Source organism: Miscanthus floridulus, chromosome 5 (assembly GCF_019320115.1).
Source record: "Miscanthus floridulus cultivar M001 chromosome 5, ASM1932011v1, whole genome shotgun sequence".
Classification (NCBI taxonomy): Eukaryota; Viridiplantae; Streptophyta; class Magnoliopsida; order Poales; family Poaceae; genus Miscanthus; species Miscanthus floridulus.
In genome coordinates, this window is record NC_089584.1 from 38151445 (window position 1) to 38167002 (window position 15558).

A 15558-nucleotide genomic window follows, 5' to 3' on the forward strand; every position below is an offset into this window, starting at 1 on the left:
TGTCAGCCACTCGCGGTCATCTTTGGTGAAGAGCCCTCTAGTGTCCTCTAGAACCTTCTAGAGTTGTTTATGCCATGAAAAAACATGATTTACTTTGATGAATAGATCCACCTTGATGGTTTTCTGGATAAACCCTGCTAAAAACATAGATTCACCAAAACTCGTAGAATTTATTAGTTTAAACTCCTAAACCTATATTGGTGATGGAATTAAGCATATATGTAGGTTATGTTGACGGTTTATAATTGGTGTTAGTGATCATCAACAAGCTCCCCCACACTTAACCTTTGCTAGTCCCTGAGCAAAGCTAAATTCAGTAATGGATCAGGAGTTGCTACAATGTTTTCACTCCTCAAAAGTACACATGCGTTCAATCAAAAATTCTCCTCTAGATTAGAATACACTGATATGACTTTCAAACTTACCCATATTACCTTCAACCATAGGGCTTTTTAGCCTTCGCTTGGGTCTTGAGCAATTGAAAGATAGAACAATCAAGTCAAGCACTATGTCTCAAGTTCTTTGTTCCACCATTGTTCCAAAGTTTTTCTAAGTTTTCAAAATAAAACTCAGAGATTCCTTTGTATGACACTCTTAAGTCTCTCAATATATGTGGTATTTATGTCCTCCTCACTAGGACAATAATGATGTTATGCCTTTCTCTTCCTACAACTAAAGCTTATGTGGAGTTCATAGGTAGGGAGAAAGCTAGAGCATACTTGCAATGGATATATTGTAAAGTCAAACCTTGGATCCAAAGAGAAATGAGTCATACAATCAAATTAAGATGTGCATGTGTGTGGATGTATGGGGTGGATATATGTGGTGGATAACCTAATTCTACTATGCTACTTGAAAACATATCTCTCTCTTAAAACTTGAAAATATTTTTGTGAGAGAACAGGGACTATCTTATACATCTCTTTTTTTCCTTTTCAGACGGCATCTAAGTACCCATTGTTTTAAATATCTCGGACACTTGTCCGTTTTTTCTCAACTCTTTTTTTTCTTTTTATGAATAACTTTTGCATAGCCCCATGTCTCTTTTTTTGCAACAAAACTTTTGAGAGATAGCAACAAGAACTTGGAGCATTTATTTGGTGAATGGAAAACCTAACAAACAAGTTTTTGTGTTCACGCGCAGTGTAGTAGTAAAATATTTTTTAGTGGATCTAGATGGAAGGCACGTTTTTGTGCCTACTCCCAGTATAGGAGTAGTGCATATGTGGGTGGTGTGTACATGATCTTGATTTGAAGAACATGACAAACCTCTCATAATGGTCAACAAAGCTTGACAAAAGTCAATGCAAAAGCAAGCAGCATATATGTGAAAGTTTTCCTAGCCTAAATAACATGTATGACTTTGGTGGGAATTCAAGCTGTCATACAGGAACTCATCATGTAGCATTTTTGTGTTTTTCAAAACATAAATCTCCAGAACTTTAGTGTCAGTTGGAACAAGATAAACAGTAGCTTAGACCTTCTCATATCATATCTGTCAATTACCTAGACTTAGATTAAACATATGCTACCCACGAGTTTCAAGTTCAGAGTAAATCCTTATATCAAAACAATCTTATCCAAAACTTGGGAGAATTAAAGGCTAAAAACTAGGTACTTGGCAGAAATTATAACAGAGCAACTATTCATCATTTTCATTTTAAAAGATTATCTTTAGAGTCTTTTTTGTAATTTACTCAGCTCTTAAAAGCATATTAAAGCAAACTGGACACACTCTCTTTATTTGTTTTCATTTTTTTAGATCACACATTATTACTATGTCTATATATACTTATTATAAGGATAAGCATTTATTTTGTTTTTAGTTATTCATCTTTTTTATAAAAGGAACCTAAAAATAATAAAACAAAAAGTGAAAGAAATACTTAGCTCGATACAATGGGGTGCCTCTCCCCAAAGCTGGTTGTTGTCGTGGTTCTCAATGCGATGGCCAGATGTGGAGACGATGGAACAGAGTCTCCCAGTTTTAGTTTTGTTGTTGCTGGAGGCTGGCCTCCTCATGTCCCATAGTAGTCTGCCATTGTGTGTGATTATGTAACATACCCTAGATGGCAACTATCCTTTCATCAATGGTTGTGAGACTGTTGTCAAATTTAGAACTTCCACTTGTAGAATTTGGGGTATTGACTCACCCACACTTTACTCAAAGTGTGTTCTGCTCATAAAAACAAGGTAGAGATCAAATGCATGGTCTCTGTTGGTGGAAAAACACCAACAGAATCAAAACTTTATTTACTCTTCTCTAGCCTTAGGCACATTGAATCATGATAGAGCTAATGTTATGTGCATTATTCAGAAGAATGTAGCATTTTAACTGTGACAAAAAGAGTGAAGTTGCTTAACCTATGGAAGGATTGTCCATCTTTATAATGTATCAAACTTTACATGATTATGACAATCATCTTCCAAGAGTAAGATATGCAACATTTTAGCTCATTTGGTTAAGACTACGAGATCAAGAAAATGGTGCTATGAACAACTTAAGGAACAAGACATTGAGTTAATCAGGTTGGATCAAGCAAAGTTGTAACTCAAACATGTTTGTTTCTTCATTTATGTGCATACCAAGATCAAGAGGAAAATGATGACCACTTACCTTAAGATGTTACCTTCATTATTGGAGCGTGAAGACACCATGTGATAAAGGGTAGATGACTTGTGCTGGTCTTTTCTTCCTGCTTGAAGCTTTCCTTACTTGAGTTATTCATGAGCATCTTGTCTCATATGTTGTAGTCATTATTTCTCATCCTCTTGTCATGCCATTCTTTTGTCCTTTCTTTTATGTATCTCGGCACTTTATTTGGACCTTCTACTACTTTTATTGTTTCTTTTCCACAAAGGATTAGTAGACAACACATACCCGAAAGAATATACAAATGATTCAAAGCAAGGATAGTGTTGTCATAGAGCTGAAGGTCATCCTCTATGCTATAACAGAGTTAGTTTTAACATTTTAATTAGCATAGAATTTTTATCCCATGTTTTAAATAATCTGCCTTTATTGTTCACCACTACTTCAAATTTTCAACAAGGTTAAGGCAAAGATGTGTGAAATTGTTTTGAAGAATTCCTCAAACTTTGGTTTATTTCTATAATTTATTTCATAACATTCCCTATCTATACAACCGAATTCTACACAAGTATGTTTTGATCTAATGATTATGTTCGAATAGTATTCCAAAGTATACTTATAACAGAACAAGGAAGCTTGAAAGGCTCAAGAGATTTATTCAAGTAGAAACAAGAATATATATGATGAACCAAAGGCGCATGATTATTCTTTTATGAATTAGCAAGCTAAGAATGGCATAAAGGTAGAGATAACCAATACAAATTAGCAACATGTTATGACATATTTTAAAGTAGTCCATTTCCCACACTTGAATTTTTGCAAACTGCAAAATCAAGTTTGGGTGATAGAACTCTCATATGAATGTGATTTTATGTTGCATAATGCTTGGTTGGATATACCTTATGTTTTTCTTGTTTTTGTTAAAATGATTAGTGACAAACATACCTAAAGGAAACTTGTCTGATGTATCTATCAGTGAGGGCTTCATGGCTTTAGGTCCATTGAGCAAGACCTCATCTTGTCTTTAGCTTTTCTTTGCACCATCCAATCCTGGAGATGAGGATACAGACAATTGCATGCTATTCTTCCATCAACCTTTCTTGATTTTTGTTGATCCTTGGTTGATGAGTTGGGGTTCATTGGAGATGTAAACTCAAGTTCTTCCTTGATTGTCTTTATCTTCTAGCGGCATGGCGGAGAGTTGTTCCCCTTTGTTTGTTAGCGATACGCCAGCCGTCTTGATGGTCAAGGAAGGAACTTCTTTGGGATTTGCATGAAATCTTCATCTCCAATGACTTATGGGGTGTCATGTGTGACCAGGGCTGTTTTTGGTGCTTATGAGACACCGTCGGCAGTCCACCATCGGTTGATGATGTTGGTTGATACGAGGATGCATGTATGGCATCTCGTTGTCTTGGTCCTTATTATCGACGTGCGAGCTGGTCTTTTCGAAGATGATGGAAGCAGGCGTATTCTGGCTAATACAAGGTGGGTTGCACCTTGCTTCTCATCAGCCTCCTAGCTTGAGTCCTTGAAAGGCTCAACGCTAGGTCGCCTTTGACGTTACTTGAGGCCGGTTGATTTGTGCGTCCACTTCCTATGAGCGAGTGCTTCTATTGTAGATCCTTTTTATGGCACTTGTCTCATTTCTCTTTGTTCCATAACTGAAGTGGTGGTTTGGTTTGCATTCGCATGTTCATACCAAACCATGGACAGGCATAGCTTATATTCATTCTTTCCTGCAAAATGTTAATGGACACATACCCGAGGGAATACAACAAATTTGAAACACGGGTTGTTGTCCATAACTGTTTTTTATTTTTCTCTATGCTAATGAAAGGATGGTTTTTAGAATTACCTTAGCATAGATCATGTTCTTATAGCCATTTTTATGTGTTTGTTGCACTCTAGCATGGTTCAAGGCAAAGATAACTTGCAACAAAATATAAGTGAATAAACCTTGATACTCACAGTTCTTCCTTCCATGAAGAATGAGCTGGGTCTTGATTTGCGTAGATTTGTTGTAGTTCATCGCATGCCTTGATTTATCTCTGATGTGAATTCATCTCTTGACTTACCCAGATTGAATTTGAGAGTTTTCTGTAGGGGTTAGTCCAACAAAATATCCAGTGTCTACACAAGCAATTTTTAGTTCAATAACAAAACTGGACTCCATGTCTAATTTTGATTAAGGAAGGCGTTTCAACCTAAGCACCATGCTTTATTTAAAAGTGAATGGAAGTATGTCTAGTACTTCCAAACCAAAACTTACTATGGCAGACAAAGGTAGCATGAAAGTACTATAGAGATGTACTTAAATGGAGATGAAAGAGCATGATCATGGTGAGGAATTTTTGTTTTTTTACTAATCATGAGCCTTCATGTGCTCATTTTTTTCTTTTTCATAAAGAAGCAAGTGGGATGGATATATGAAAGGAACTAAACATGTTGTGCATTTGATATGAGAAAATTTTAAACTAAACGGAATGGATGCATGGACTATTCTAAGTAAACATGCAGTGGAATGCAAGAAGTTAAAAGATAACTACTCATCAAGTCTAGAGTCCATGAGTAAGACTTTCTCACCTTTCTTGATCATACTGACCATGACTCACATGATGGAATTTGTGAGTAGTGCAGCGTCTGTATTCGTCACTTGAGATGTGATTTGAATTCTTGTGACGTCGACATTTTTCTCCAATCTACACATGGTTAGAGAATATATATATGTTTATACAAACCTGTGAGATGGCAGGGTTCCGGTATTGGTGGATCATGAATGTTTCAGGCACCCTGGGGTTCTTCAATGTTTCTTCTTTTCTTATGGAAGCTTACCAGAAGGTCAAAACGACGTCTGGTGTCCTATCTTATTACACAATTCAACAGAACAAGGGTAATCCTACTAAAGCTAGTGGTATGTCAATGATCTAAATCTTTACGCTAATTGTTTCCCCGGCAATGGCGCCAAAAATGCTTGTTGGTATTCATAAGTGCAAATAGAATATAAACAATTCCGCAAGCACACATAATACAATTGTAGCATTTTACCGGGAGTATTCCAGGTATCGTTATTTATATTTTACCATAGGGAAACAATGGAGTAAAGACTCATTGAGTAATAAAGGAATGTCTACCAATCAACATACCAGCATACCTAAAACAGGGGTGAATGTAATGATAGGAATAAAGCATAATGACACTCAGGGGATAGGTCACTAAGATAATGTAAACTAGTCCAACTCGGAAGAACAACGGGTGAGGTAGATTCCTATGATATTCTTATTACAGGATCAAAGTATATATATACTCGACTATAGCTAAGACTAACTCTACTCTTCTGCACTTTGGGACGCTGCTAGATGGTAGAGCACCATAAAAGGATAACTCTACTGACGCGACTACGGTCCTATAATTTAAGAACTTGCTCACATGGGGTGGACTACAGAGGATAGATGGGGCTGTCACCTCTCGCTGCTGCCACACTACCAGGGAATAGGGTGTACTCATAGGCAGAGCATCGTATAAGCACCATGCTTACACGAGCCTCGGCTACTTAGCCCAATCGATAAACTAGCAGGCTAAGCACTCTATGAACCCGTACACAAAAGTAAAGATAACCTCAACTAGGCAAGATACATATTAAAAGTAAGCATAGCCATATAGATAGAAATATGATGAATTGATAATAAGTCTTACAAGATGTAGAAGTGAAGATATAAGGCTTTGCCGAGCCTCTAAGACTAGATCTGAAACTTGAGCATGAGCCCAACTCGACCCTCACTCCCAAGCTACTAATCTACTACATTGGAGAGTTCTAGACCGAATCCTCCTAGTGTGTGTTAATATGAATGAGAGATATGAATTAGGGTTTCCAAGATGGCTCTAGGGAGGGGGTACAAGGCCATATATATAGAGGGTAGCGTCAATTCTGGACCCTCGGATCAAACCGACTTGAATAAATGGCATAGATGCGATCTTTAAGGCATTGGAGAATCGATGTAGCGAGGAGGGGCTGACATGTGGGGCCCATAGGCCAGCCGGTCTGCAAGTGGGGCCGGCCGGCTCCCCATGTCAGCCTCTCATGGTCATCTTCGGTGGAGAGTCCTCTGGTGTCCTCTAGAACCTTCTAGAGTTGTTTACACCATGGAAAAACATGATTTACTTTGATGAATAGGTCCACCATGATGGTTTTCTGGATAAACCCTGCTGAAAACACAGATTCACCAAAACTCGTGGAATTTATTAGTTTAAACCCCTAAACCTATATTGGTGATGGAATTAAGCATATATGCAGGTTATGTCGACGGTTCATAATTGATGTTAGTGACAGTCAACAACCTCCAAATGAGTGTGAAGAAGCTTAGAGAGGGTTCAAACCAGACTTGGAAGCTTAGTCAAATCAATTTAGTTCAAGTCATACTAGAAGCTCATGATAGTGACAAGAGTAGAAGCACAAGACAATAATACAAATGGATATCTAGTTTGGTTGTTTCAAGTGGCACCTAGACTCAATTAATTTCTCAAGTGGTATTCACAAGTGGTGTGTTGTGATATCCTACAAGTGGTACTCATGGAGATAGAAAATGTTCAAGAAATGGTTCTTATTGACAAATCCAACAAGTCGTTCTATGATTGCAAATTCTTTCAAGTAGTATCACATTTCTACATGTGGTATCAATCATACAAGACAGTGGTTCCATAAGTGATTCTCAACTTTAAGTGACCATCAAAGTGAAGCAACTTCCCTCACATACAAGAGCTCAAGATTATCAAGTGGATGACCCATGCTATGACATAGGGAGAGGTGCCCCACCAATTGGTATCAAGGTCAAAGATCCTATATGTGGTATCTCAATAGCTATACAAGTGGTGTCATTCCAATATTTTGGAAGTGTCCATAAAAAATGCAAGACTCAAGCCTCAACCATCTACCCCAATGCAAGCCTTTGCATCAATGAGAAGCACACCTTTTATGGAAATTGATGACATAGAGGGAGAGATTGTACAAAGATATGAAAACTTTGGGAGAGATTGAGATAAAGATATTACAATTGGGGTTTTGGACATGGACAATGGACAAAGAGGGAGCAACATTGAAGAATAGAGAAGGATCAAAAATTTTGGACAAGAGAAGCACACAAGTAGAGGAAGCAAGCTCATAAACTTTGATTGATTGCATTTAATATGTGCATATTCTTGTGCTTGCTTGCATTGCATAAGTTTTTAATTTTGATATGCATGCTTGTGTGGTGTATGCTAGTTATAGAACTTGAATGATGAAATGATAACTAGCATGCATATGATGGTAGCTAGACTTGTGTTTTTACAAGTGGTACTAGAACCTTGCTTATAATGTTGATCTCACGGGGTTTCTAGTGTTTTTGTTGTCTAGCTACTCATGGTGCTAAGGATGAACTTAAAGGTGCAACTCCGATTGGTATCACGCTTCAAAGGTTTATTCTATACTCCTTAGCATCATTTGGTAGTAATTAGTCTCCCACAATTCCAATCTATACATATGTGCAAGCTTTCAAATTCAAACTCTTAGCACATATGTTGGGGGAGCTAATGCTACCAATTCGGGTTTATGTAACTTGTCCATATCCTTTACACATAGTAAAATTGCTTGGGCAAGCAACATGAATCCATTTGAGCTTAATTTCCATATTTTTGTAGAATTATCATCAATTACCAAAAAGGGAGAGATTGAAAGGTCCCTAGTTTGGTTTTGGTAATTGAGTGACAACCAAGGTGAACTAATGTGTTTCAATGTGAGATACACATGTGATTTGTCCACATGTATACTTATGTGAGCAACACATGCCATGGAGGTGTGTTGGCTTGGATATGTTGCAAAGCTCACACATGTGACGAAGGAGCTAATTGCATATGAGACATGACATTGAGTCATGTGACTAAGATGGAGAAGATCAAGACAAGACTTAGCTTGATGGACCGGTTGCAAATGTGAAGGGCAAGCTAAGTGATGACTTGGTGCCGATGGACCGAAGGAACGGTGAAGAGCAAGTGAAGTCAAGATCGATAAACCAATATGGTCACGTGATGATATGAAGTGGATCATATCATTGTTGATTGTGTTGGTGCATGTGTTGCATCAACGATGGAGGAGATGGAATGAAATGCGCAAGACAAAGGTATAACCTATAGGGTATTTCATTTCACTGGTCATAGGTGTGTAGAGAAGTTTATGACCGGGTTTCGGATAGATGGCCGTACTATCAAGGGGGGCAAACTTGTTTGCATATTGGTCATCTAGTGCCACTCGAGTGATTTAACTTTGCATCATTGCTAAGATCGAGTGGCGTGGTGAATTGAGTGGCTAATCCTTTGGAAAATGTTCATGAAAAGCTAACACATATGCACAAGACGGTGTTCACTTGGTGGTGTTGTCACATTTGCAAAGGAGAAGGTGTTGGAGTTGTTTTGGATACTTCGGAGTTAAAAAGGCAAAGAAAAGGACAAGGTTTTGGTTGTCCGGGGGTCGAATGTTGCAACCGACCTTGTGGCCAACTTGCAGCCATTCTAGAGGGTGGCACCGTCCTTTCCGGTGTGCACTGGACAGGGCACCGCCACCCCCGAGCGGTGCACCGCCACCCTAGGGCGGCGCCAGGGGTTGCAGCGACACCCTTTCGTATTTTGGCAATAACTCTTAGATCCGAACTTTGATTTCAATGATCTAGGACTTTTTCGAAAGCTAACGAGTAGCTCTATAAGCTTGAAATGGTGGAAATCAAGTTGGACCTGAAGAGGGCACCGCCATGGTCACCAGACTGTCCGGTGCCTAGCACCGCCATATTTTTTCAGAGAGGGGAAAAAACCCATTTTGGGTGCCGTGGGGACACCGCCACCCCTTGTCCAGTGCCCACTTTTATAATGGCTAGTTTGAAATAGCCATTGCAATTCGACTGTTGGGGCACCTCCACCCTATGTCCGGTGCCCACACGTTCCTGTCCGGTGACCGCACAGAAATGTGTTTCAAGGCTCCAACGGCTCTATGTGACTTCGAGGCTATAAATAGAGGCGGAGCTTAGGCTTGGCTGAGGTTGAGCACCTTGGGAATGTGTTGACCTTGTGTGTACTTGGTTGAGAGCCCTCTAACTCACTTGTGCTTGCAAGAGTGCTATCCAATTGCAAAGTGAGCGGTTTCTAGTGCATTGCATTGAGTGATTGCATCGAGTGGCACTAGGTGATCGAGTTGCAAGCTAGTGGTGCTTATTACTCTTGGAGGTTGCCACCTCCTAGATGGCTTTGTGGTGTGATCTCCGTTGAAGCAAGCAAGGAAGCTTGTGCGGTGCTCTAGAGAAGATTGTGAGGAGTGTTGTGCTCACCCCGCGGGAGCCACGAAGAGCAACTCTAGTAAAGTGAGACGCGAAGGGCGACGAGTGGTCCGGCCATGTCAAGTGCTAGAGCTTGTGGTAATCACTCCATGTAGGAGAGTGTGACTTGCGGGTCACCACTAGCAAGAGGACTGGCGGCAACCTTGGAACTTGTCTCAACGGGGACTAGCTTGGTGGCAACCAAGTAAACCTCGGGATAAAAATCATCATGTCAGGTTTGCATTCTCCTTTACACAAGCTTGTATTTACTTTTTATACATTGTGCTTGTATAGTTACTCTTATAATTAGTTAGTTTGTGTAGCTTGCTAGTTATCTTCTTGCTTGTGTAGCATAAAAGTAGCTCCCCTTGCGTGACTAATTCGGTTTGAGTAACCTTGTTAGTCACATTGCTTAGTTTGTGTAGCTAAGTAATTTGCGCTCTATAATTTGGCTTGTGTAGCCTCGTTATTGAGCATTACTAGTGAGCTTAGGTGTCTTTATGCTTTTGCTTACTAGCATGTGTAGGAGCTCCCCGGTTGTCAAAGTACTAGTGCATAGGTTTATGTGACCTTGCTCTAGAATTGTTTAGGTGAGCTCTAGCTAGCCCGGCACCTTTGTTGCCTAATTAGGATTTTGTAAGGTGCTTGAGAACTTAAATAGATGGTTGTAGTCTTGGTTAGACCAATAGTTTTAATTCTGCATTTGTTTCGGTTAGCTGGGACGATTATTTTTTTAGAAATGACTATTCACCATCTCGACCCTACAAAACCCCATGTCACGGGCCGCCCACCGCCCGCCACCAGACGCGAACCCACGGCCTGGAAACTTCCACTGCCGCTAGGGAACCACAATTGCTGCAGAGAAGCCGCCTGCCTCCGCCTGGGGACCGCCCGCATGCCGCCTACAAACCGCTGGCTGCTTGGGAACCGCCCGCCGTCGAGATGTGCTGCCACCGACTGGGAACCGCCACTGCGGCCAGGATTTGCTGCCGCTGCAGTCACTCACCCTAGGGTTCTGAGCGGGAGTCTTTTTCTCTACGGGAGCAACACGAGATGAACTGGTCGGCCTCCAGGACTTGTCTGTGTCGCCTAGCTCATCCGAAGGGCAAGGGTAAATTGGGGATTTGTGAAAAAAGGAAGAAACTCTAAAGTGGGTTGACGGCAGGTAAATCTGACTGTGTTGATGGTAGTGGCACTTGTAAACTAATTTTCGATGGCACTCGTGCCCAGACTATTTTTTTTAGTAGTGAGTGGTGATGCACACGGAATTTTCTCTTCCTATTCTGGTCCACCACACCGTGTGCCAACGCGGTGTCGCGGAAACAGCCACCACAACATATGGCCTCTCGGTCCCCGACGTGATTCACTAGACGACAGATGCAAGTACTCCCTCCATACCTACAAAGGAAGTCATCCTGGCTCACACCACCGATTTCGCAAAGCTTGTCGTCTTGGCCGCGCGGTCGTGGTTATGGACGCGTTTGCCCCTGCATTAATCACGGAGTCCGTCATTCCGCGCATGTTTATCGTTCCGCGAGCGTGCACAGCGGCAGTAATCGTGGCCGCTTCGTTTCACTCGACGCCCGTTCGCACGCCTCCCTTAAACGCCGCGCGCCGCGCGCCCCTTCATCTACCGCAGCCTCGCCGCGCGCCTTCATCTACAGCATCGTCTCGCCGCTCTCCGTCGAGGACTCCGTCGAGCCATGGACGACGTCGAGGCGCTGCTCTCCGTCAAGGACTCCGTCGATTCGCTGCTCTCCGTCGAGGACTCTGTCGAGGCGCTGCCGGCTTCCGTCTACGTGCCGGACTCCATCGTGGAGGTGCAGCCTGCTGTCGAGGACTCCATCTACGTAGAGGTGTCGGCTTCCGGCGAGGCGCCGCAGGAGGTGCCGGTCTCCGTCGTCGAGGTGCCAGACTCCGTCGAGGGCAGGCAGTGTGCTCGCTGTGGCACATTGCACACCGGCGGCATTTTCTCAGAAGCTTGCTTCCATGCACGACGCAATGCTCGCAGGTGTGCACGCTGTGGACTCATGCACGAAGACTATGACCTATCAGCACAGATGTTGCATGACCAGGTGAAGTTTGAGTGTGAGATCTACATTCCTAACGTGCACAAACTTCAAATGGATGGTGAGACCATTATTTTGCCCGAGGACGAGCACATTCACTCAGTGGCAAACAAAGATCATTAAGGTACAATGATTTAACCTAAGATACATGCATCTCCATGCTTGAATGTTCTAATCTGCATAAACTAACTTGATCATTCTAAGTTTCAGGAACAGTAGCAATGGCTTCAGCAAGCAATGAAAGTTCACATCCAATTTGTAGTGGCAGCCTATCTTCCCTCTCTAGTTTATCCTTGTTCATGTGAGGTATCTTGAATTTGTTGCACCCTTTAACCTTCATGGCTTCCTTCAAAACACTTTGAAGTGTTACAAATATCCTGTTTGCTTTCCATGGGGAGTACTCCATGAATGCCTATGTAACATGTGTTGAAGAAAATCAATGAATGAGTACATTTTCATGTTAAATAAACATTGCAACATGTGAACAATTGATCTTTTTACCTGTTGGACGGCTGGAACTAGATCTTCTATTTTTTTGCATCTTTCTTGTATTGAATTGCTTGAATAGCCCGAAAAAAACCCAAGTCCAAAATGTTAAAATCCGGAGAATTGGGTGGTTGACAAATGAGTCTTATGTCGTAGCCTTCTTGCTTAGCAGCCTCACAAAACTCAGGATCATCCAATTTTAAATGTGAAGGGGCATTATCTTGTTGAATGAATATCGGCTTGCTCACATCTTCTCTAGGCCATTTGGCTCTAATGGCGGGCAGCACTTTGTTTAACATGAAATCCCTAATCACATCTCTTGTGATTGAAGTAATTGGCTTGATCACTAGTTCTCCACGAAGACGGTTTTGACTTCTTCTAACAGCCGGTTCATAAGTTACCAAGGGGAAACAACCTATTTTGCCATCAAAAACACACTCTCCATTCGTAAACCTTGGCCGAGCACAAACACACAAGAACATGAGCCTAGGGATGTAGTTCTTGTTCTTACAAGTGCGATGAGGGTCATCTTCCTCGGGTAGCAAATAATATTTCTCGGATTTTTGAGATAAGTAGAACCATTTTTCATCAATGAACACATAGTCAAAAAAATCCTTAAACCTTGGATCACCAACCAAACCTTGCTCAACCATATCAACACACCACTTCAACCTAGTCATCTTGTTTGTATCAGTGAGGTACGGTTTGATGCTACTAGAGTGACGCCTAAGCAACCCTTTTTTTAAATACCTTTGAATCCTAGACTTGCTTATACCAAGTTTGCTAGACACATCTTCTACGGTCATTCTTTGTTTGAGTGGAATGCTACGCAATTGTTCCAAGTCTAGAGGGATTGCCTTGCGACCACATCTACCCCTCTTTTGACTAGCAACCACAACCGGAATGTCATTGGCAAGTTGGTCTTTACCTCGCTTCCATAAGCGTTGTACAGTTCGAATGTGGAGTCCAAAACGATCAGCAACAATGCTTGTATCTTTCTTGCCAAGTTTCCCATTTTTACTCCTAGCTAACAATGCTTGGTACACTTGTTTTGTTTGTTGTTCGGCCATGTCCTTCCTTCGGCCATGTCCTTCAATCGGTACCTCAACAGCATGTTCTAGTAAAACAAAAAAAAAATGAATAACATTCATCTACTTAGCCGAGAGCATAACGAAAGGAAAAACAACCCGAGAGCATTACCAGCAACGTTTGCAACGTAACCTAAGTCAACAGCGCCAAATTCATCCAATGGAAGGTTCAAATCAAATCCTAAAGATAAGGAAACAACAAAATGAGAAATTTGCATGCTACGAACATCATAAAAGGAAAATCCAAATTGAGTAACAATAGGCACAATACCAGCATTGCCGTCACCTTCTTCTATGCGGACGTTGAGATCAAAGGCAGCATTCCTTGGATCAGCCATTTCATTTGATAGATGGAAACAGAAGCTAAGAAGAACACCGGACAGTGGTGAAGCTAAGAAGGAAAGCAACGTTTCTTGCCTTTAAATAGATGGCGCAGACATGCAGTCCAAACGTTTCGCAGCGATGAAACCGGGTCGTCGTGCGCGCCAGCAAAAAAAAAAGCGCGCCACGCGAACGTTTCACAGCGAAGAACAAAAATTTGGAAACGAACTGCGCGCGCTTCAAAATTTTTTGGCAACGAACGCATGCAGCGCGCGCCATGCAGCAGCAACACTCCACAGCGAGCAGCGCGCGAGCCAACAGTGCCATGCAAAAAAGATTCGGCAGCAGCAGCCACAGGCAAAAAAGTTCGAGTCCGCGGGGTTTCGAACACAGCACCACCGGACTCGGCCACTCGAGACTAGCTGCGCTAGCCAGTAAAACTCAGGAACTTTCTCCTATGGAATGCAGCCACAGGCGTATTTATTAGGGACAAATAGGGAAAACTCTACCATAACTCAACCCTAATTAATCACTCCTTGGTAAACACAATCATGTCCTAAACGACTTTCTTTGTAGGTATGGAGGGAGTATATAGTACTCAAGGATTAAAGGTGCTGATAGGATCACAGATCACCATAACGGTTTTGCCCAGCTTTTAATTGATGGTGAATTGATCTAAACGAAAGCGTGTATTGAGCGGTGAGAAAAGGACGACGACAACGCGAAACATATACATATATGACGCCGTAGAGGAGCGCGCGACCATCCTCAGTTTCCTTTTCTGGCTGTCCAACCCCTCCAACACTGTCCACTTTAGGCATCGCTCGGTTCTTCGAGAACTATGTCCTGAAACAATTCTAGAACACCTGGCTAATTTATATAACCTTTGATGATAGGTTCCTAGCTGACTGGACAAGCCCTTAATTTCCGTAACTGCAAAACAAACGAGACGGATGTTAGATGACGTGGTTCCGTAACTGCAGAACAAACGAGAAGGATGTTAGATGGCATGGATTTATTGACGTGTTGGTGTGAGAATGGTAGAAAATATATAATACATAGGAATAAAATAAAATTTCGATGAGTAAATATGTGTAGTACCCAGTTTTGGAGGACAAAACCATGGGGCTGTTGCGGGCAGCTGAGTGGTAGGGCTGCGGTAGCTCGAGGTCCAGCATGGCGGTTGAAGATTGGTGGGTGGGGTGAAGTCATGCGATTCTGGCGATCCAGGGGCGTGCGTGAGCACCACTACTTGGAATCATCGTGTGGTACCATGGGGGTCGTGGTGTCAGCGGCTTAAAGAAAGGAAGGGGAGAGGGTGCATGTGTGGTGTGGCAAGTTGCTCTCTTTTCCCTCTTCCTAATTCCTTTCTACTTCTCCTTTTTTTTAAGAAAAGGAAATATATTAATATTTCAGCTTCTGCATCGACCAATGCATATAACTGTTCCTTATTACAACACAAGCACTACGGTCCATGCAATCTCAAACACAAAGTTTTGATCCAAAATGAATAAAAGAAAGGTTTGCATACTCAACATCTAAATATCATTTCTATTACTGAATATCCAACCGTGTCTTGCAAACACCTCCATCACAGTTGTCTCAATATTCCTGCATCCCATCTTCATTATTTGATGATCCTCCTCCTTCTGTAATAGAGACCA